The 20,933-nt window shown below is 46.1% G+C and overlaps 1 protein-coding gene across 3 annotated transcripts in view; it reads right to left on the bottom strand.

Moving 5' to 3' along the window:
• PLEKHG1 (pleckstrin homology and RhoGEF domain containing G1) overlaps positions 1 to 20,933 on the bottom strand; it is a 189,950-nt gene that overhangs the window by 86,599 nt on the left and 82,418 nt on the right. The window lies entirely within an intron of this gene.

The following is a 20,933-nucleotide window of genomic DNA, read 5'->3' as shown; positions in this document are numbered from 1 at the left end:
CAACCCGGACGTGTGCCCTGAGTGGGAATTGCACCGGTGACCCTTCGGTGCACAGGCTCAACCAACTGAGCCACACCAGCCAGGGCTTAACACAGTTTGAGTAAGCAAAGTGAAACAGGAATACACTGAAGCTTGACTTTTTTCCAAAAACAGTATTTAAAAATCTATCTGAAGACAAATAACTACAATGTAAGCTTATAGGCATTTCTTAGAAAAACAGTTACGTTCTGTGATTTTATATTCATAAATACTAAGAAGTAGACAGAATGACTAACTCCCAACTTTAGTAAGGGAGACCTTCAGATTATTTTGGGTTTTGATTTCCCTAAGCCCACCTGTTCGTCTTAAAGTACTATATCTATTTTTATATAAAGATTCAAAAGGTTCACACTTGAAAAAGATATTGAGTTCTTTAGATGAAAGTCTTCAGGAGTACAAAAATGTTATTGAAGACGGATACCAGTGCACAAGGGAGCTAAAGCTCAAAATATGGATTATGCCCATGTATAGACATCTGAAGCTCAACTAAGAATCGAAATCCTTTAAATGGAAGTTCCATTTAAAGTATTCATCTGTGGTTACGGAAAATAGAATTATCTAACCATCTTTACTCTAACCATTTCTATCACGATAGCCTATTATGTGATTTTTAAACTAACCACATAATAAGATAATTTGTTCTAATGCCGATTTCCTTCCAATAAGGCTGAACATATACGGGGCTATTTAAGTAAGCCATCTGGATGGCAATTTACCGGCCAGTTCAGAAGACAACGTGTTGCAATGATTTCTCCCCCAGAGAATTTATCGATTTGATGGAAATCACCACATTTGAGATGCTGAACAGGCAGTTTGAGAGGAAGGGCCTTCCCTGGGCTGTGGGGACGCTTAAGCTTCCATTCTGAGGGTCCGCAGAGATCTCTCTTGCCCCCCAAAATGACGTCCCCTAGACCCACGTCCAAGTCCTCCATTTTCACTTAAGAATCACTCAGCCCGTACAGCTCCAGCTGACCTTCCACAGCTCCAGCCCATTGCTCTTTCCACGGGCTGAGTGGCTGTTTATTACATTCGAGTGAGCGCCACGTGGCCGCCTCTGGCATCCCGGCGTAGCTGTAATTGTCTCTCTCCTGCCCTGGGTTGTCAGCCTGCGGAGCAGGGAGTCTTCCCGTCCGGAGATTAGATCTCCATGTGGAAGACACAAAGATCTCTGTTCCTAGACCAGGTATACACAGAGGCTGCTGGCTTGGTGCTCGTTTGGTTTCTGTGCATACCCTCAGAGCACAAGTTCACTACTTTTGTCTTCCCATAAAGAAACTTTTTTTTTTTTTTTTGCAAAGAAACATTTTTAAAAAGCCGTTTCTGAGAGACTCTGTGTATACTACCAGTGAACAAGAACAGCAAAGCTGCTTGGAGTGTGGATGCTGGGCAGTCTGGAAACTACGCTGCATTAGTGACTCGGCTTTGAGGGACGGCTGTGAGGAGACAGCACAGCCATATGCGGTCCCTGGGTCAGTCACTTGTTCGTTCACCTGTGATTCTTGCTTTAGTAAAATCATCAGCTGGTATCACTACAGACCTTTCAAGTTACCTGCAAGTAACTGAGACCGCCCTGTGTTGCATACACAATAGGGGTGGGGGGTGTGGGGTGTGGGGGGGTCATGGTATTTTGAATCTAATTTTTAAAATTAGGAGCTTTTTTAGAACAAGGAACACACACACACTTTGTTTCTTTTTCCTTTATATTTATACTAAGTATCTGCTGAATGAACAAACAACTGAATAGTGCATAGGGCCCTGGGTGAGGCAATACAGACACATAATAGCAGAGAGGGGAAAAGGGAAAGAAAGTTATATTTCTTGAGCAACATTCCAGGCTCTTTCACACCGGAGAGCAGAGGAGCCTCCTGGGCCTCGGTGTTTTCTTAGGGCTTGTGTTCGCCCCAGCTCTGCAGGGTTTTCTTCCTAGTCCTTCCGGTCTCACATCCCGCACACAGGTTCCACTGGAGTTTTAGCACCTTTTGGGGGTGTCTGGCTGCCTCGCCCTGGGCTTTGATGCCCACAGCCACATAAATCCCAAGATGTGCAAAAGGCACACAAACGTATCCCTGCCACTTCTTGCTGCACAATGTATTCGCCAATACGAAGAATCGGTGAAAAGACTGTTTTTGCTCAGCAAAATCTTTTTTACACGATAGTGAGATGGGCCCCAGATAAGATGCACGTTTATGCCTCGCCAGGTGAACAAGATACTCTTGCTGGAAAGCAGCTCTGGTCAACTCCCTCGCAGCGCCGGTTACACAACCAGGAAGCAGGGCTGGGGACTCAGGGCCCACAGGACAGGTCTACAGCCAGCAGGACACAATCCAGCCGGCAAGCTGCAGGCCAGCCTGTGACCTAACTGGAGGAGGGCCAGAGAGCCCCCCCAGTGAAAAACACCCCTTCCCGGGGATCTGCCACAGGGCCTGCAATTCTACAAGCGAAACCAAGTCTTTCTGGTTCCAGGGCAAGTCCGCCAGTGAAACCGCTAACAGCCTCTGGTGGTGGAGTCATTGTCCCAGCGTGTGAACGGCCTGCTACCCCTCTGAGGAGCCTTCGGGCCTTTCAGGGAGGAGCCGGGAGGGGTTGTCTGGAGCCACGGGAGGTGGAGGGGCCTCAGCACAAACAGCCGGCAGCCCTCGGGGCTTGGCCAGGTCTGACCTAATTGAGGTGCTTTGCTGACTCTGCAGCCAGGCAACAGCTCCAAGAAGCTGTGCAGCGACGGGGGAAAGACTGGCCCCGAGAATGACAGAGGGCGACGGCAGGCAGGCGCTTTTCAGACTCCGGCAAAGATTTCCCGTCCTATGATCAATATCGGATAAGGCGGGTTTAAAAAAGAGTCCACATTTCCAGGTACAGAGGCACTAGAAGGTACAAGGAGTACTTCGAGACACAGCCCACATGTTATACAGGGAGCGTAACAATTTAAATGCTGGGGGAGGGGGAGCCCGCTTATCTTATGATCTAAGACGATGCCATCGCGACACAGGTCCCAAGACAAATAAATGATAAAGCCAGCTGTTTTCTGAAGCACAGGCCATTGACCAATCATTCTCAACTATTTTTAGTCTAATAGAAGTTTTTTCTTTGAAAGAAAAAGGCTGATGATGACATCTGCTAAGTCCATACCCCAGTCAATGACAAATATTAAAGTCAACTGCATGCCAACAGGAGCGACACGTCCCCAGTGATGTGCGGTAGGACACACTGACCCTCCCGACACTGAGAAGTACTGTACTAACGCCCTCTGCGTCCCAGCGCCGTTGATTAAAAATCTACATACGCTCTCCAGACACGACTGCAAACCCAGAAAACGCCACCAGCTATAAACCCTGCCTTGCTTTTGTTCTACAAAGCAAACTATATATTCTGTTAAGCAAACAAAGAAGCTCATCTTTTCAAGAGTGAAATAATTTGAATAGTAAATGAGTTTGTCTTCAGAAATTTAAAAAGTGTTTATGCTCAGAAAAAGACATAGGTCTCAGGCAGACAAAAGCACTCAAGTGTAGGAGGAACTAAATGAAAATCCTATTTTTTTGTCAGTCCTGGAGTACTGAATCTAACCATGGGAACCAAGCTATAAACAATACATAGTTACCAGGACTGAAGTTGTCTGGCCGAAAATACAATTCCTCATCTCCAATTGCACGAAACTGTCAGTACTGAGGCATGGGCATAGGAATCTTAGAAAACAAACACACACGGCCCATTATTCACAGTACTGCTCACGGCCCACCCTTACCTCGTAATCAGGTCACGGCTTACTCTGTCATCCATCAGTCTGCCTGGAAGGACACACGTTCCGGGTCTCTAAACCCTTGGGGTTCCAGGAGCTCCTCCTTGGGCAAATGCATTTCTCTGCCTCTAGGACAACCACTGGCTCTATTTTTCGCTCTGCTCTTTTATTAGGATATTTTGGTCTTTATTGCCCAGAGACGATGAAATCAAGTCTTAGTTATTTCTGAGCTGAACAGTTTTTAGATATCAAGCAAGCAACATGTTGCAAATAGTTTCTTGCTTTCAATACCAGATCAGTCCCATCTCTAAGGACACCAGGGGAGGACTCGCTGTGCTGAGCACAATGGACTAATTATCCCTCTAAGAATGCAGTCTGCTTCCAGACACATTTTTTTTCTAGGAGATAACACACATCTAATCCATTCACAACGAAAGGCATGCAGCACAATCTATACTCTGAAAACACCCTTTAAAAAGTATATTTAAACTTGTACAAGGGGCTTGGACACTCTGCTGAAATCCTGCTGCAGTATTTTCCAAAATAACAAAATGAAAATCTGCTGTGATTCAGAGTAGCACCATGGAGGCTCGTCGCCTTTACGTGAACTTGCAAAGCGATTTCACATGTGTTGTTGTTTTCTGTTTTTTATTTTATTTATTGATTGATTTTTAAAGGGGGAGGGGAGGGAGAGAGAGAAACATCGATTTGTTGAACCACTTATTTATATATTGATTCTTGTATGTGCCCCGAACCTGCAACCTTGGGGTACCGGGATGACATTCTAGCCAACTGAGCTGCCCAGCCCGGGCGCCACTGCACAGTTTGGCAGAGGAGAGGGACAGGCCTCCTCGGGCAGCCTTTCCTCTGCAGTCCCAAGGCGATGAAGGGGAGGGGAGGGCTCAGCTCCCCCTCGCCCGCTGCAGCCCTGCTCTGTAGGCCCCGCGACAGTGGGTTCAGAGACAGTTACCAGGAGCCCAGCGGGGAGCACCGCAGCTGGCGGGGGGACACGGACAAGCCGCTCGGAGCAGCTACGAGTCAGTCTCTGAGCTGTTCTGAATCCTCTCCACAGCGACTGCCATCCTTTAGGATGGCCCCCCTCAGTGTTCTTCCCCCAACCCCAAGGCCACTTTCCGTGTCACAGTAGCTGACAGCTTAACCTCTAGACGTGTGATCCGAGAGCAAATGGATTCTCCCGGGATGTGCTCTACCGTCTAGAACTGAGTGGGGTGGCTCGAGCTCCTATCCCTTAGGCTCCTGAACCAGGTCACGAGGACGATCCCAGTCAGACAGAAATCTGCAAAAGGCTGAATATAGATCCCACTCCAGGAGGCAGAACTTATTCCTTTTGGAAGGAGCTGAGATGACTGAGGTTTTTTAATTTTTAACTGAAGGTGACAGGGGCCGCTCACCATGGGCATATCATGACGATGGTCTTAAACATTGGTCTTTGCCTCTCAGAATCCTGGCACACACAGCGATACCCGCCGACCGTCCCTCGACTTTAAGAACATCAACCACTTTGTCACCCTCGCTACCTAGGGACCTGCTCAGGGCCAGGCTCTGTGCTGGGCTCAAGGAACAGATGTGGGCTGTGGCTTCTGGAGGATCCTGTTGAACAGGCTGGACAAGTGTTAGGCAAACAGTGACAAGTGTGATGAGTGTCCCGACGCAGTGTGGGACGCTGCAGGTGCAGCAAGAACTGTGTACGTAGGCGCTTGCTCTATTTTCCTAAACTCTTCCCCCCTGTTTTGAAACTGCCCTGCAAGTATATTAAAAGGGGACAGAAACTTTATGTTGACAGTGAAATCCAGCTAAGCGAGGCTGCCTTCACGTATATTTCCTTTTCCAGCCCGGGAGAGTGTGCTCCCTAGGACTCGTCTTTCATCTTATATTTAATTACTTGGTATCCGAGCCGAGAGCCAAGCTTGCGGAAGGTTTCTGTGAGTGCAAACGCTGCTAATCCCCAGTTCCCACAGAGGTACATGAAGTAACTTGTTTATGTTCCCAGAACAAAGGAGAGGAAACGGCGCTGTGTCAGGCTCCAGCCTCGTCTCCATTAGGCCGAGAAGCAAGTGCAACCGAATTTATGCTGGTTTATTCTGAATAAAAATGTCCGAATCCTTTACAAGTATATATGAGGGAGAAAAAGCCAAAACACTCATCCAGAGGTTCGAGGGGGGGTGATGGGGGAGTTCCCTCACTGGGACCCGCTCTCAACATTTTCTAGAATGAATATGTATTATTTGCGTAATTAAAGCGAAGATGAACAGAATGAACCGACGGGATGGCTGCCCCCACGTGGTGACCCCGTCTTCCTCTGCCCTGCCCTGCTCGCCCTGCTCCCTGCTGGCCGGCTGCCAGTGGGGTTGCTAATGGGAGGCCCCAATACGATGCGGCAGGAGCAGGGGGCCACTGGGGCATCTCTCCCCCTCCTGGCTGACGAGGGGTCAGGGGTTCGGCAGTGGCTGCCCCCAAGGTGGCCCGGCCTCCACGGTTCCAGCACTCCCTGGGCTCTCTCAACTAGGCCTCTGCCTGGTCCCGTGGGGGCCCCTGTGGCCTGTCCTGGGGGGCGGTGGTTAAAGCGGCGGCCTGCCGTTGCTACAGCATCTGGCGCTTCACAGCCTTGCTGGGCCCTCGCCCACCCCACCCCTAAGGGGCGAGCCCCTGCCTTACCCTCTACCCTGGACCAGCCGAGCTACTGCAGCTCCTCGCCCGGTGCCGGCTGATACAACTTCACGCTAAACCCAGAACCTCGGGTCTGAAATGCTGACAACAGCTGGACTTCACGTGCTTAGTCAGAGTGTAGCTTTTTACCGCCCAATTTTAGCGTCTTTTTGACTTACAGTCTGCTTGAGTCAGGTTAATGTAATAAATACTTAATTTGAACCTATTTGATGCCAGGTGGTTTTACTTCCTGCAAGTGTAGACTACTGGTATACCCACGGTGACCACCAGCCTAGATTTTTTTCTGGACGATCTTGTTTGCCAATATACTGTGCATACCACAATAACAACTGTGTTTACTGCAGCAATGCCCCCTTATTAAAGTATCTTCCAGTTTCCTTCATCTACTTTGGGGCAACCCCTTCCTCTGTATATATCAGGCATTCTCTTCTTGGCTTTTCTGACTTTCCCCCCCAGACACTGGGCAGAGCTGCTGGGCAGTAACTAGGACTGTTCTTGCCCAGTCATCGGGACAGGGCCACTTACAAGGTGTGGTTATAGTAAATCACAACATAAACTTCCCTGCCCACATTTTTATCAGGTACAATCAGATTAAAGTGATCATCAAAGGAGCCCTAACAGAAGAGGGGTCACGGCAGACAGACTGGGGGAGGCGTCGCCCTACTTGTTTTGTCTTGCTACTTCTAGGGGACTGAGATTGACCGTGCACCTTTGAGCCTTGACTATTTCCCAGGATTAGCTGGTCACCATTCTGAGGACACCCAAAGCCAGGGACAACTGCCCAGTGCTAGTGTGGCTACAAACATAAGACATCCGCTTAGTTGTCTGTACAAATAAAGATGTGACAAAATGGCAAACCCCAGCGGATTAAGCTGCTCTAAGAATATCAGGGAGTTAGGTTTCCACCATGACTATCGGGTATCATTCTAGTGATGTAGCAGTAAAAACCACTCCCAAAGCTGAAATAATTTTGTTCAATCTAAACCATCATTTGCTGCTCATGAAAGGACCAAGACCTGGAGTTGAGATGTGTGGAATCTCAGCTGTCCCTGACAATTTTGTCATCTTGGGTAAGTTGCTAACCTCTTTGGGTTCCGGACTCCTTCTGGATTAGTAAAATGAGAACTCTGGAGTGTGTGACATTGAAGAACACTTCCCCAATCTGTGGATCTAAGATTCCATGGTTTTGGATGATGTGTTGACACAACGGCCCACTTCTTAACTCCGCAATCTCTCTTGAGGATCTCATACAACGTGATGATCTTCAGCGTGGTCCCACTAATACAGTCAGGTGACCATGAGCTGATGCAAAAACCAGGAGCATGTGGCCTTTGTACAGGGAAACTGCTTTAAATTGCCTACAATTCCTTATGTGGCCAAACTTGTGATAGACACCTAACTCAACTATTATCAACAGAACGATTCCCCACAAAAATCCTGAACACCATCTGACAGTAGGCCAATGTCTAGCATCAAGATTATGCTTTTTACTTCTTTAGTGACCTCATCTCCACTTTCTGCAAAACTGCATTCTGAAAACCAGGTTACAGTGAAGATTACGAAATAACTCATTTGACCACAGGGGTATATAATGTGGGGTTGCATCCCAACCAAGCACCTAACTCAATGTACTCCTAGAACAGTGGCCACATAAAAGTTGATATAACTGTATTAGAGGGGCCAAAATTATGCCCCTCTAATACACAGATAATAAAAAGTATGGCTTGTTCCAAATGACCTGAGGAGACCATATACTTAAAGTATATTTGCAATTAGGGTGATTAGAACAAACTCACTTAACGGGTGTCCTGGTTGAGCCTCCGTGGAAACTAGGTAAGACTGGGAGATTCTTTGTAGATGTCCCCCCACCTGGAACCTGGTTTACTTGCTTTGATTGAAAGACTGAGTTACTGATTGTTTGATTTTCAAGGCATCTATTTAAGATGTCTCCAAAAAAAAAAAAAAAAAGAATCTGACAATATCTGAAACTGGGATTCAGATATTTTCAGGTGCATGTCACAGATTCTGTGTAGGGTGCGAAGGATGAGGCTGGAGGTGAGCGATTTGATGATAATGAAAGACTTGGTGGCCCTGGGAGAGGCTGGGGAAGTAGCACAAGGACACGGGGGTCAGGGGAAGTACTGGTTTTTGATTTCATGGGTAGCGACTACTGAGGCTGACCTCACCCAGTCATCCCAGCAGCCTGTGAATGCCCCAAAGAAAGAGACTGGATGGTAAAAGGAGGAGAGAGAGGAGGGGGGGGGAGAAGAGAAAGAACAAACAGCTATAACCTCTCAAGCAATATAGCTGTGACTTACCCAGTACCCATAGGGATGGTGAGGCCTGGTGTGAGTTGAAGACTCACTCCCCCAGAAGTGATCTGAGGCCGAGCAGGCAAAGGGTGACCTGAATACTTGTTTGTCAACACTGGGTTTAAATTTCTTTCAATTGAGGAACCAAATTTTAAAAGTTAGGATTTTTCACATAGAAATGCAGATATTTTTGGCTTGGGAAGGGAGTGTCAGAAAAGAAAGAAGAAACATCAGTCACCACTACTCTCACATGTGCACTGGCGGCACTAGGCAGAGCTAAGCTTGCACCCATTATCCTGGTTGTGTGTTTCCATTTGGCTGCAGTCTCCACTACTCCCTTCAGTATGACACCTGTCCCCCTTCACTCCTTTATATGACGTGCCTGTCCCCTGGAGCCTAGAGAATTTGACTCTGGGTTACATACATGGACTCATTTGGATACTATACTATTTCCATTCTAGTAGTCCTAGAATGACCAGATTACTAGAAATAATCTGGGAAGAACAATTTATTTCTTTTCATTTTAAAAATCATACGAAAATGAAACAGAGAATTAAAAATATTACTTGTTGTTTGTTATGCTATACAAGATTAGGCCAAAAAAAAAGATACCCTAAGATCAGAACCAGCGCAGAAAGGTTTAGTGAGGAAGTAAGGGACAAATGTTTACAGTTGAGGGGTGGGAGAACATTAATTACAGGTCAGAAAATCTAAATTGTCTTTACCATTGAGCCCCACGAGCTCTTATTTTCATTTTTTCACTCTTTATATTAATCAAAGTCTTTATCCTGGTAGCTCTTTCCCAAACCTACAACACATCAATAAACGTTAGAATTTATTCAGGGTCTCTGAAGGAATTAAGATAGAAGAAGCAGTGTAAATGGTAATTCTGCCAAACCAAACACCCCAAGAGCTTAGTGTCAGACTTTGACACTGAAAAATCCTGAGACAGTAAGACCAAAACCACAGCTGGAAGAAAAGCACATTGAGATGTCTGGCCACACTTGGGGGTCCGGCCACCTAAGACCCTTCTACAAATATTGAAGGGGGCCTTGGTTTTTGATACTCTTCTGAAAAACAAGCCAAGATCAACTATAAATGTCAAAATTTACATATCACATCCTAATCTCATAAAACATTCGTTTTTGTTGTACCTTTTTTAAAAATAACAGGACAGAAGCTAAGACTTAGGGCTGCAGATCCCAGTCCCATCAAAATAAGCAAGGACTGGAAGGCTGGGCTTATGGGCAAGAAAAGAAAGAGAGGAAGCAGGCCCCTCACTTGGAAGAGCCCTGGTGCATGTGACACTGAGCATTCAAAAGACACCCGAGGCCTAACTCATCAGCATTTTTCCTGGAAAGGGGGAAAGCCCCGCCCTGCACCCCCACGCCCGGTTCTTTCTGAACCCTGGAGATAAACTTCTAACGCACAGAGGCCTGCCTCAGTGAGGACTCGCAGGCGCACCCAAGTCTTTCTGAATAAGAAACTCTCTGATATGTGATACCCTCCCTCTGGAGCCGGGAGGGGGGGGGGACAAACCAGCCACGAACCCCTAATCCTGATGGCAGAGAGGAGAGGAAAGCTTCCCCGAGGGAAAAGTACTCCAGACTGCACCGGACCAAGCAAGCTGACAAACTTCAGAGGGCTGCACCGGCCTGCGCTTGTCATCACAGCCCCGACACGTGGTCATGGTCACCGCAGCGCACCTCCAGGCTCAGGGGCATGGGACAGGCACAGCGGGGGCCAGAGCAGGGCTGGAAACCCGGGTTCAGGCCAAGCGAGGACAAGCCGTACCCGTGGCTGTCTGCTTTCTTCTGGGGCTTGTCTGGAAACCCCGTGACAAGGCAGTGACAGAGAGCAGGGGATCCTTCTCCTCTGCATCAGTAAATCCAGCTCCATGATGTCATCTATAGGACTTCCTCTGAAGATGAGCAGAACCACTCGTAATTTATGGAAATGGGTGCTCCGATGGCAGTTGAAACATACTCTGCATTTACATATTTTTTTGTAGACAGAGGTTTTAATCTACGTAGACGTTTTAATACACCCGTTATCCTAATGGTGTCGTAAACCAAATGCTTGACAAATGAAATCGTGGTTGTTATGTTAGCGCATCCTCTAAACCAGCATTTTCCTAGGTGTCGTCCAAGAACTCTTAAATCACTGTTGTGGACTGAATGGTGTACACCCCCCAGGACCTCCCAAATCACGTGAAGCCCTGTGATTTATATCACAGATGTGGCTATATTTGGCGACAGGGCCTTTAAGGAGGTTAGGTTAAATACGGTCATAAGGGTTCCAGGGTAGTGGCTACAGCTATGCCACAAGAATGTCACCATATCTCTAAATTAAGGTACCACACGATCCTGGATTCTAATGTCAATCAAACTCAGTCTTTTTAACATCAGGGACCATCTTATTTCATGGGTTACCATTTGACTTCAGTGATATAAAACATCCATCATTTCCAGTCATAGGAAATAAAGCCATGCATGCCATAATTCCTATTGTCAGAGTGCCGGAATATTTTCGGGAGAGAAGTCTGCCAACACACCTAGTGTGTGAGTACTTCCTGTGTGCCAGGCACTGTTCTACCAGCTTCAGATCAACTTCTCACAACCCCCTGGGACATCGGTGCTCTCATCTCCCTTGTACGGATGAAGCACTCAACGAAAGGAAGCCTCAGCAGGTAGCTTGGGCAAGCAACGTGGCTAAGAAGAGACAGCAGAGTGCGAGCCCAGCCAGTTGGATTTCAGAGCCTGTCCCCTCAGTGACTGTGCAATACCACCAGACATGTAAATTCACATCACAGGTCTAGAATTAGAGAGCTCAGGATGTGGGCCTGGAGTTCAGAGAGGGGCCTTAGAAACCATTTACTACAAACCTCCCATTTTATAGAAGATGACGCTGAAGCCGGGAGAGAGGGTCGCCCAAGGTAAGCCGGCCCAGTGGTTCTCAAAGCTCCGCTGGCGTCCGAATCACCGGGAAGGCTTGCTGAACACAGGCTGCAGGGCCCCACTGACTCCGGGGGTCTGCCGTGGGGCCTGAGAACTGCAAACGAGTCCCCAGGTGGTGTTGATGCTGCTGGTCTTGGGAACACATTTTCAGAATCAATGACCTACTTCGTCAGTGGCTGAGCCAGAATGAGGCTGCCGCTCCCCTCATTTCCCACCATCCCGTTAAACGGTGGGTCCCAGCTGCTCTGTGATGGTGAGAGGCCGAGGGAGGCTGGTCAGCCCGCTGGTCCCCCTGCGTGCTGGCATGGAATGCCTCCTCCTGCCCCTTTAGGTGAGACACCTGGAAGCTTCTACCTGGCACATTGCACCACGATTCACTCTACTATTGGTGCTGACCCTCTCTACCTACCCAGCACATGACCAGTCTGAAACAATACAAACCTGCCTACTGCCAATGGTAAATATTATTCTCACTCTGAGCTATTGACCAAAGCTTGTGATCTGAAATTTGGCTCTTTCGATGCCGAACCTAGCAGGAGCTAACAAAACGAGCAGGGGCTACGGCTAACTGCCAGGACTTATTCTCAGAAGACAAGAACAATTACACAGTTTCAAAGTTGCCTTTTGTTTACATTATAACTCAAAAGGAAATTTTTTTGTTTATTTGTTTAGCTGAGAGGATCCAGTGCCTTTCATTAAGATCCCTCGTAGAGTGAACTATTTTGCAATTAGGGACATTAATTACTGTTTAAACTTGCCACGTTTAAACTTGCTTGGTTTTCATGATGTCACGGGTGCTCTGAGGCTTAAGATATTTAATGAGCATAAGGCATGAGCCTGGCACATACTAGGTGCTCACGGAATGCCACCAGCTCTCAACATTACCACCTCTATTCCTTAAGAGAGCCCAGGGGTGGGCCCGATTGCTTAGGCAAGCAGACAGGGCCACATGGTGTGACTGAGTGAGTAGGCAGACCTCAAAATCAAAACTCTCTTCCTCGATAGCAAGGCGATTTGGAGACCATGACATTCAAGAAATATTTATGGAGTGCCTGCATCTACAAGGCAAGTATCTGTTACCCACAAACCTCACAGGACTTAATACTCAGTAGTCACTTATTGAACCAAAGCATCTTTTTGGAATATCTGTTAGGCACGAGAGACCTCAGGTAAGGGTTTTAGGAAAAAGTTATGTTAACTGCTTTTTTTATTTTGAAGTAAGTATAACTTGGTAAGCTAAAAAAAAGGAAGGAAGGAAAAAAGATATGAAAAGAAGGAAAGCAAAGAAAAGGGGGAGGGGAGAGAGAGAAGAAAGAAAGAAGGTCTCCTGTGTCCTTCCCCGCTCCCCCAAGGGCAACGTCTCACGTAACCACAGCACAGTCATAAAACCAGGGCAGCCCAGCCCATGGGGTACATTCAGATTTCACCAGTTTTGAGGACAGTTACATTTGGTTGTGAAAGACATAAAAACAGAGAAGAAATGAAAAGATGCAATGGTGATGAACGCTGTCGCTATCATCCAATGTTACTTTGGAACTGGTCTTTGTACTAGCCATGGGAAAAAGATAGGTGTCAAGCACATAAATTATATAAATGAGGCTCTCCCTGAAAAAAAGAACTGTAAAATATATTTTTTTCAGACACTGAGCTTAACAATTATAATCAAATTAACCTGCTTTTCAAGTTACCTGCAGATGCGAACGTTTATTAGTGAAGTCAGCCTCTTTTAAAGTGAGAAGTGAACCTAAGATTTGGTATACACAGATCCTAACCCCACCCAAACTCACACACAGCCTGCACAGTTGCCATAAAAGAATAAATGAGGAGCTCTAGAGCTCTCTGAATCGCCTGGCCTGAGGTAACATGTAGGAGGTACTTGGATTTGGTTATATTTCCCCAAGTAATTTTTTTTTAAAATATGTTTTTATTGATTTCAGAGCGAGGAAGGGAGAGGGAGAGAGAGAGAAACATCAATGATGAGAGAGTCATTGATCAACTGCCTCCTGCACGCCCCCAACCGGGAACTGAGTCCACAACCCAGGCAAGTGTCCTGACCTGGAATCAAACTGCCATCTCCTGGATCCTAGGTCAATGCTCAACTGCTGAGCCATGCCAGCCGGGCCCTAAGTAATCTTTAGATGCCCCATTGCTGTGTTTATTGCAAGTCAGTCTTATCAATTTTTTAACGGTTCCCCAAATATTCTTGCATGAGCAGTGTCACTTTCATACACACACACACACACACACACACACACACGTGTAAATATTAAAACTATTTCAATTAGCTGGAATAACTAAGGTTTTACTCTGTACCTCATTTTCATAATATGTAGTCAGGTTAGGGACTCAACTATTAATACGCCAACTAACTTTCAAAATTGATACAACACAAGGTACTTTACAACTGATCTCCCAGTTTGATGCACTTGCCAATAGTATTTGGTTTTTAGCTAAAATATTAAAAAAAAAGAAAAAAAAAGATGGAGAAGCCAATCAGAAGGACAGCAGGTCTTCAGAGGCCCCTAAGATGCAGGTTCTCCAGGTCCATCAACGGGACTAGAACCACTTTCCCAAACAGGTAACACTGGGGTGACATTTTTTATTCCTCTCCCTGAGAAAGCCGCTCTGGTGTCAGGAAACAAAACACAGCATCTTCCCTTTGCGCAGCAGGGAGCTGTCTGTGTCAACCTCCCAGCAGCGAGCCGGCCAGTGTAAACAGATGTTCCAATAGCTGGAGAAGCCAGAGTCCTCCCGGTGCACAGGAAGAGCTGGCAGCCCCACTGGGGCCCTGTGAATCCCGAATGAGCGAGCAGAACTTCTGCACAGGGCTCCTCCCTTCACGGCCCGCCCTGGGCAGGACTCTGAAACAGGAGAAGCTTGTCCCGGACCAGACACTCCGCTCCCCAGTTGAGTGTCCTGAAATCTCCCCACTCCCCCTCCCTCTGCCCACCCAGACTCCCTCCCTCAAGGGCTGGTGCCCTAAGCTGGGCCACCCCACAAAGATTCTGAGGACATGGGGAGAGGGCTCAAAGAACCTGCCCAGGCGCACAGCTGGAGAGCGGGCTCCAAGTTAGTGCTCTCTCCTAACCTACCGCATGTCAAATTGTTCTGTAGGTCCAAGTAATTGAAAATTTACTATTCTGTCCAGTTTTTGAAATTCAAGGATTTACAAGTTGTTTGTAATGGTCCTTACTTTTTCAGAATCACATTTTCACATATAGTCTATTTCGGCTCCCGGAGAAATTTTAAAATGCTTAAATGTATTCATAGTTTTAAAAGTACTTCTGATAGGAATATATAGTTGCCACTCAATCTTCAGTAGAATGTAGCACAGCATATATGTATATAAGTACATACATAATATATGTATGTTGTGCATGTATAAACATATAGGTGTATATAAAATTAAAAACCTTCAAAATAATCAAAACCAAGGACTTTTTCACTGATCATAGCATAAAGTCTTGCATATTTTCTTGGTAGTTCAAAAGCAGTTTTATCCTTTGAAATACAACCAAGTCTTGCATTCAACAGATAACATGTAACAGGAATCCACCTCTGTAAAAGCTTTCAAACTGGATTTCTACAGTGCCCCACCAGCGGACTCAGTCTCGCGCACACAAAGAAGACCTTTAAAGAACACTTACCTGGGGACCGTTTTCCTCTGCACAGATGACTTCTTACATCTCTGGCCTTAACAAGCACTTGTAAAATCACGCTCATGAATCAGTTATTCATTTTTCAAATGCTGGTTGGCTTAAGATTCCTTTCATGCATTTTGCATAGAGATACTGTTGTTCAGAAACAGCCGCAAAGTGAGGTCAAGGGGTTTGAAGAGAAACAGGCCTCTGGAAGAAGCATGGATGTGTCACCGAAAAGGGAGACATGTATGTGCACAGGGTTGTGTGAGTGCGTGTGTGTGTGTGTGTGTATGTGCATGTTTAAGTGTGTGTAACTAGAGAGCCAAAGCATTTAAGGCAAGATTAACAAGTGTCTAAATGTCATCTTCTGATTTCACATTAAAACCTGCAGATTTTCTTCCAGAGCTGGCAGCCTGCTGCCACCGTGGGCCACCCTGGGAGCAGGCCACTTCTCCCGCCGGTGGCATTCCTGCCGGTCTCTTGCTCTTAGTACCCATTCCTAGACTTTCAGCTGAAGCTATGAAAGAAGTAATTTAAAGAACATGTGGACTCTTAAACATATTTGCACAGGGAAGACCTCCTAAAATATTCTCCTTGATCTGAATCCTTCCTCATCGCAACCTTGACAGGCAGCCCGGGCTTTCGACGCTGCTGCAGGCTGGTGACGGGTTTTCTGTCCTCTCTGCGAAACTTACAAAAAGAGGAACCCAAGTTCACGTGACCGGTTGTGAAAATAGTCCAGAAAATGAGAAATTCACATTTCTAAGGTGAAGAATCTAAATTTGAATGACTATCTTAGCGTTTTTCTTCCTGACTAGAGTGACTTAAGTAAGTACTCTTGGTCACTTTATAGGCATTTTCACACAAAATCCCCTTCCATTCAAGGAGGGCTCATTTTGTTTCAAGAAAACTTCAACAGCCAGATACAGTTCATCGCAGAAACTGCAGGGTGAGAGCTCTGCAATGATGAGCCTCTGAGTGCTCATGGCTGTCAGGCGCTGCTGTGAGCACTTGGTATGCACTGTCTCACTCAGGCCTTCCAAGGCCTCTATCATCCCCATCTCAAAGATGGGCAGGTGGAGGCGTAGGCAGGCTGTGTTCAAATCCAAGGTTACACCACTGGTCACAGCAGAGCCAGGATTCTAGCCAGATCTGTTTACTCTGGTGCTAGAGTTCTTAACCACTGCCCTGTGCTTTAAAATTTCAAGGACAGGGGTATCAGCAACTTTCTCTCGAAGGAAAAAATATTTTTGCAGTCTAGGATCCCAGCCTGTGGAACAGGGATATATTTCTAATGAATTCCTAACATTTTCTACACCTTATCTCACACTAAGACCAACCAAAGGCAGCTCAGCATCAAAAAGCCAAAAGACAATGTGCTTGCTGTATTTGCAGCTTTTAAGAAGCTTTTCAAAATGATCAAATATGAAAAACTACATTTGCAAGAACGTCAAGCTAAATCCAAGTTCTAGAAGCATAAAGCTCAGAGCAACTTCTCTGCAAAGAAAATAGAAACCGGGGTCGATGTTCGAGTAGGACAAATATTGTTCTTTGGAACAGAAACTTGTTGCTGAATCTCACCATGGAGCAAAAGGCTTATAAACTTTTGAAAAAAGAAGGTTCACATGGAAACAAAAACACAACAGCAGCTCCAACGCGGAGACCAACAGATGCTGAGTGTCTTCCCAATTCTTTTAAAAGCCCTTGTTGGCTATTAAAATGTCACTGTCATAATAAGACACCAATATTTCCAGTATTCCAGGGGAAATGCTTATGCTGAAGTTTTTAAACTTCAGTTTTATAAAAATTTACTAGCATAGGAAATGGATGAACATGACATAAAGACTAGGCAGCTCGGGGTACTAGGAATTCACTAGAAAACCTCTGAGAGACGGGAATCACAGCCATGAGGAGCACAAGCTAATAACTCATAATAGTATCAACCTTACTGAATCTTCTCTATGTGCCAGGTGCCATTTTTAAGCTTCTTTTTAAAAAATTAACTTAGTTTGCCCGACCGGGCGTGGCTCAGCAGCTGAGCATCGACCTAGGATCCAGGCGATCGGGGTTCGATTCCCGGTCAGGGCACATGCCCAGGTTGCAGGCTGCAGCCGATCAATGACTCTCTCATCATTGATGTTTCTATCTCCCTCTCTCCCTCTCCTTTCCTCTCTCTGAAATCAATAAAGATATATTTAAAAAAAAATTAACTCAGTTAATTCCTACAACTCTAAAAGGAAGGTTATTACTATCTTCCCAGTTTCACACTTGAGAAAAACAAGGCACTTAGAGATGAAGTAATTTCCCAAGTCAGACAACTAGTAAGTGGTAGAACTGGTATTTGAGCCAGACAGTCCAACGCTGGAACTGAAATGTGACTCTCTCTGCTATCATAGCAACCTGTCCCCAATGCAAGCACAGGGGCCATCCTCACAAAACTCAACTCATGGTGGGTAGGGAACAGGAACTCCTGCCATGTCCCTTAGGCAAAGGCTCTTAGAAACTAGACCTGCGATACCTGTCTGATGGGTCCCAGTCCCGCTAAGGAATCGGAGCCCCAGGTGAACTACAGAAGCCAGCAGCAAGGCGAAGACGCACGAAGCAATACCCACCTACGGAGCGGTACAAGCTCGGCTGGGAAGGACTCCCTCACTCGCGCGTGGCACGGCCTCCACGGCCTTGAATTATTTTTGCATCTTTTACTATTTGACCCCGTCTCTTAAGCCAGCCACAAGCTCCCTGAGGCCCTGACCTAGGCCACTCGTGGCTCTGCATCCCCACATGGGCAAGCAGCTGCTTCGCAAATCTCGTTGCATGATTTACAGGTGCCGTGGACACCTTCCCACAGAGGCCGAGCACCCAGCTGACTGTCCAGGGATGTGACGCATGAAGATGTATGGAGAGGGGTGGGGGGAGGCGGCAGCCGAGTGTCAGAGAACAAAGTCATGGCAGTTGTGAGAGACAGAGCTCATGGGGAGTGGTTGGCCTGCATCAGGGAATCAGGCTGGACTGTGACCAAACAGAGTAGTTGCTGACGCATGACCTCACCATCTCTCCCAGGGAAATCTGAGATTATTCTGTAGGTAATGCTGCTCACTGGCTGATGACACAGGGGAGGAAGGAATCTCATAAGGGCTTTGGTGACCTGAGAGCTCCCAAGTCCCAGAGTTGAACGATGACAGAGAAGCCAAAAGTTTGGAAGCATTTCCAGAAAGGGATGGTACAGTGATTAAGTCACATATTTACTTAATTTATTTTCACACGCCAAATGATAGGCCACCACTGTACATATCTGTACTTACAGAGAGACAGTGAACCACATAAATCTACCTCTATTCCTTAACCCAGTGAGCTTGGGAGAAGCTTCTACAAGTGCCCATCACTCCCTTTTCAGCAGGACTCGCCTCACATCTGAGCCCAGAGAGAGGGAGAGTCATCAAGCAGAGAAGGCCATGGGCGATGGAGCGCAGAGAGTAGCAGCAGGGGCCGGAGTTGATGTCCAGGATTGAATCCAGCTCAAAAAGTCATGATTACTTGTGTGAACTTGGGTAAGTTGCTGAATCATTTTGGGGATCAGTTGCTTCATGTATGAAATGGGGGCACATACCACAGATGGCTGAGAGCAATGAGTGAGATAAAGCACATGAAGCATTTAGCCAATCTCGGGATGTAGATTTTCCGACTCGTGTTTCCTTAGATTCTGTACTAGTCTACTTGGCAACCATGAATTAGAGGGCCGAGCTAACAGCCAAAGTTACTTACACCTCCTGCGATCCAGAGCACACACTCCGAACCCCCTCCTCCTCTGACTCACGTAGAAGCAGTGCTTCCCCTGCCTCCCTCACCCCAGGGCAGGTACCAGACAACTGGGGACAGCTCCTATGGGCCGAGGCTGCTGGAATCAGACAAACCAGCTGATGCTAAGCGGTGTTCCCTGCCCTGCCTTGCCCTTCCCATGGAAACCCCAATAAAGGCTTGGCCTAGGCTTTCCTCTCGCTCCTTTCTGCCTCCTGACTGACACTGGTGCTTCCCCCTGTGGCCCTGTGTGGCATGCCATGCCCCGTCCTCTTGGGAAATGTACGTAATAAAAATCTTTCAGCGGCATTAGTGTCTCTGTGCTGTCCTTCAGTCAACTCTATAAATTAAATCCATGGGTAGAAGCACTGAGATGAAACCTACTAAATAACAGCTACAGTAACTACTGCATAGGTCATAAAATAGAATCAATTAAGTTTATGTCTCTTCTATCCACCCTTTCTCTCTATCATTACCGTCACCTTCATAGTTTTGGCTGGAATCATTGCAAAAACCTCCTTAATGTATCTTGAAAAATTCAATTTCTTGCTTCCTAAGACCATTTCTTTATATAGCTATCATCTAAAACTCAGGATGTAGGTTACCCTCTGCCAGGAAAGCTTGATATCGTTATGGTCTATAGATCAAGTCCAAGCTCAGGTCTTCTAAAGTCTGGGCGGGAACTGCAGCCGTGTTGGACAACTCAACCTTCTCCACAACTGCCACGAGCTTTCCGTACCTCTGTGCCTTTGCCTGTGCTGGTGTCTGCCCTTGGAACGCTCTTTCCACTCTTCTCCGATCGTGGAAACCACAATGCACGCGGGGCCTTGGAATTTGCTTACATGCTATCATTGCCTCGACAGGATATAACGAGATTGATTTTTCAGTTTGACTTAGTCGAATCTTTGTTACTTAAAAATGACTAAAAGTGTGATAAAAGCCAATATTTACTTTCTATTAGCCATAATTTCAGAGTTGGAAGTATCCTCAAGGATTTGGAAGGCCCAATTCAAGTTCTACATATGTGGTAAACTCTGTACTATCTCTCAAAATTCAACATTTCCTCCACTGATGTTCTCTTAGCACTTACTTCTGCCTATTTATATTTGTTGTATTTCTTTACACTTGTTTTCTCTAGATTACAAATACTCCTTTGAGGTCAAGGACAAGCCTTAGAAATTATTTTATCTTTCCAGCAGGCTCATTAGTCTTATGCACAGCAGCTGCTCAGTGAATATTTATTATTTCACGAACCCTGTGATTATTCTAATTAAAATAAGGGGCTCTTATTAAGTGGTAATTACACAGTTAATTATGGGGAAATATGGGGAAAGGAATATATACCTGATGTGAACTAAGTAAAATTATTTAGGTCAGAGTATGAGTCTATTAAATCCCATCAGAAAAGTGACAGATATAGTAAATTATTTTAAAGCATTATTATCAAATTTAGTCATTACCGTTAATTATAAAGTGGAATAAATTTTAATTTTAATTTCCAAAGAGAAAATGCTTTTAGTTTATATGCAAACCATAGACCACACTGCGATGTGCAGTGTCTTGGAGTTCATTTCACCCACGCCTGTAGCTGCCAGGTCATACATGGGGTAAGGTTAAAAACTCCAGTTGGGCCTACGTGGCTCAGTTGGTTGAGCGTTGTCTCATGCCCAGATTGTGGGCCCGATCCCCAAGAGGGGCGTACAGGTGGCAGCCAATCTCTCTCTCACTGATGTTTCTCTCTCCCTCTCCCTTCCTCTCTAAAAATAAA

Source organism: Miniopterus schreibersii (genome assembly GCF_964146895.1).
Source record: "Miniopterus schreibersii genome assembly, chromosome: 6".
NCBI classification, from domain to species: Eukaryota; Metazoa; Chordata; class Mammalia; order Chiroptera; family Miniopteridae; genus Miniopterus; species Miniopterus schreibersii.
This window is presented reverse-complemented; position numbering and strand designations above follow the sequence as displayed.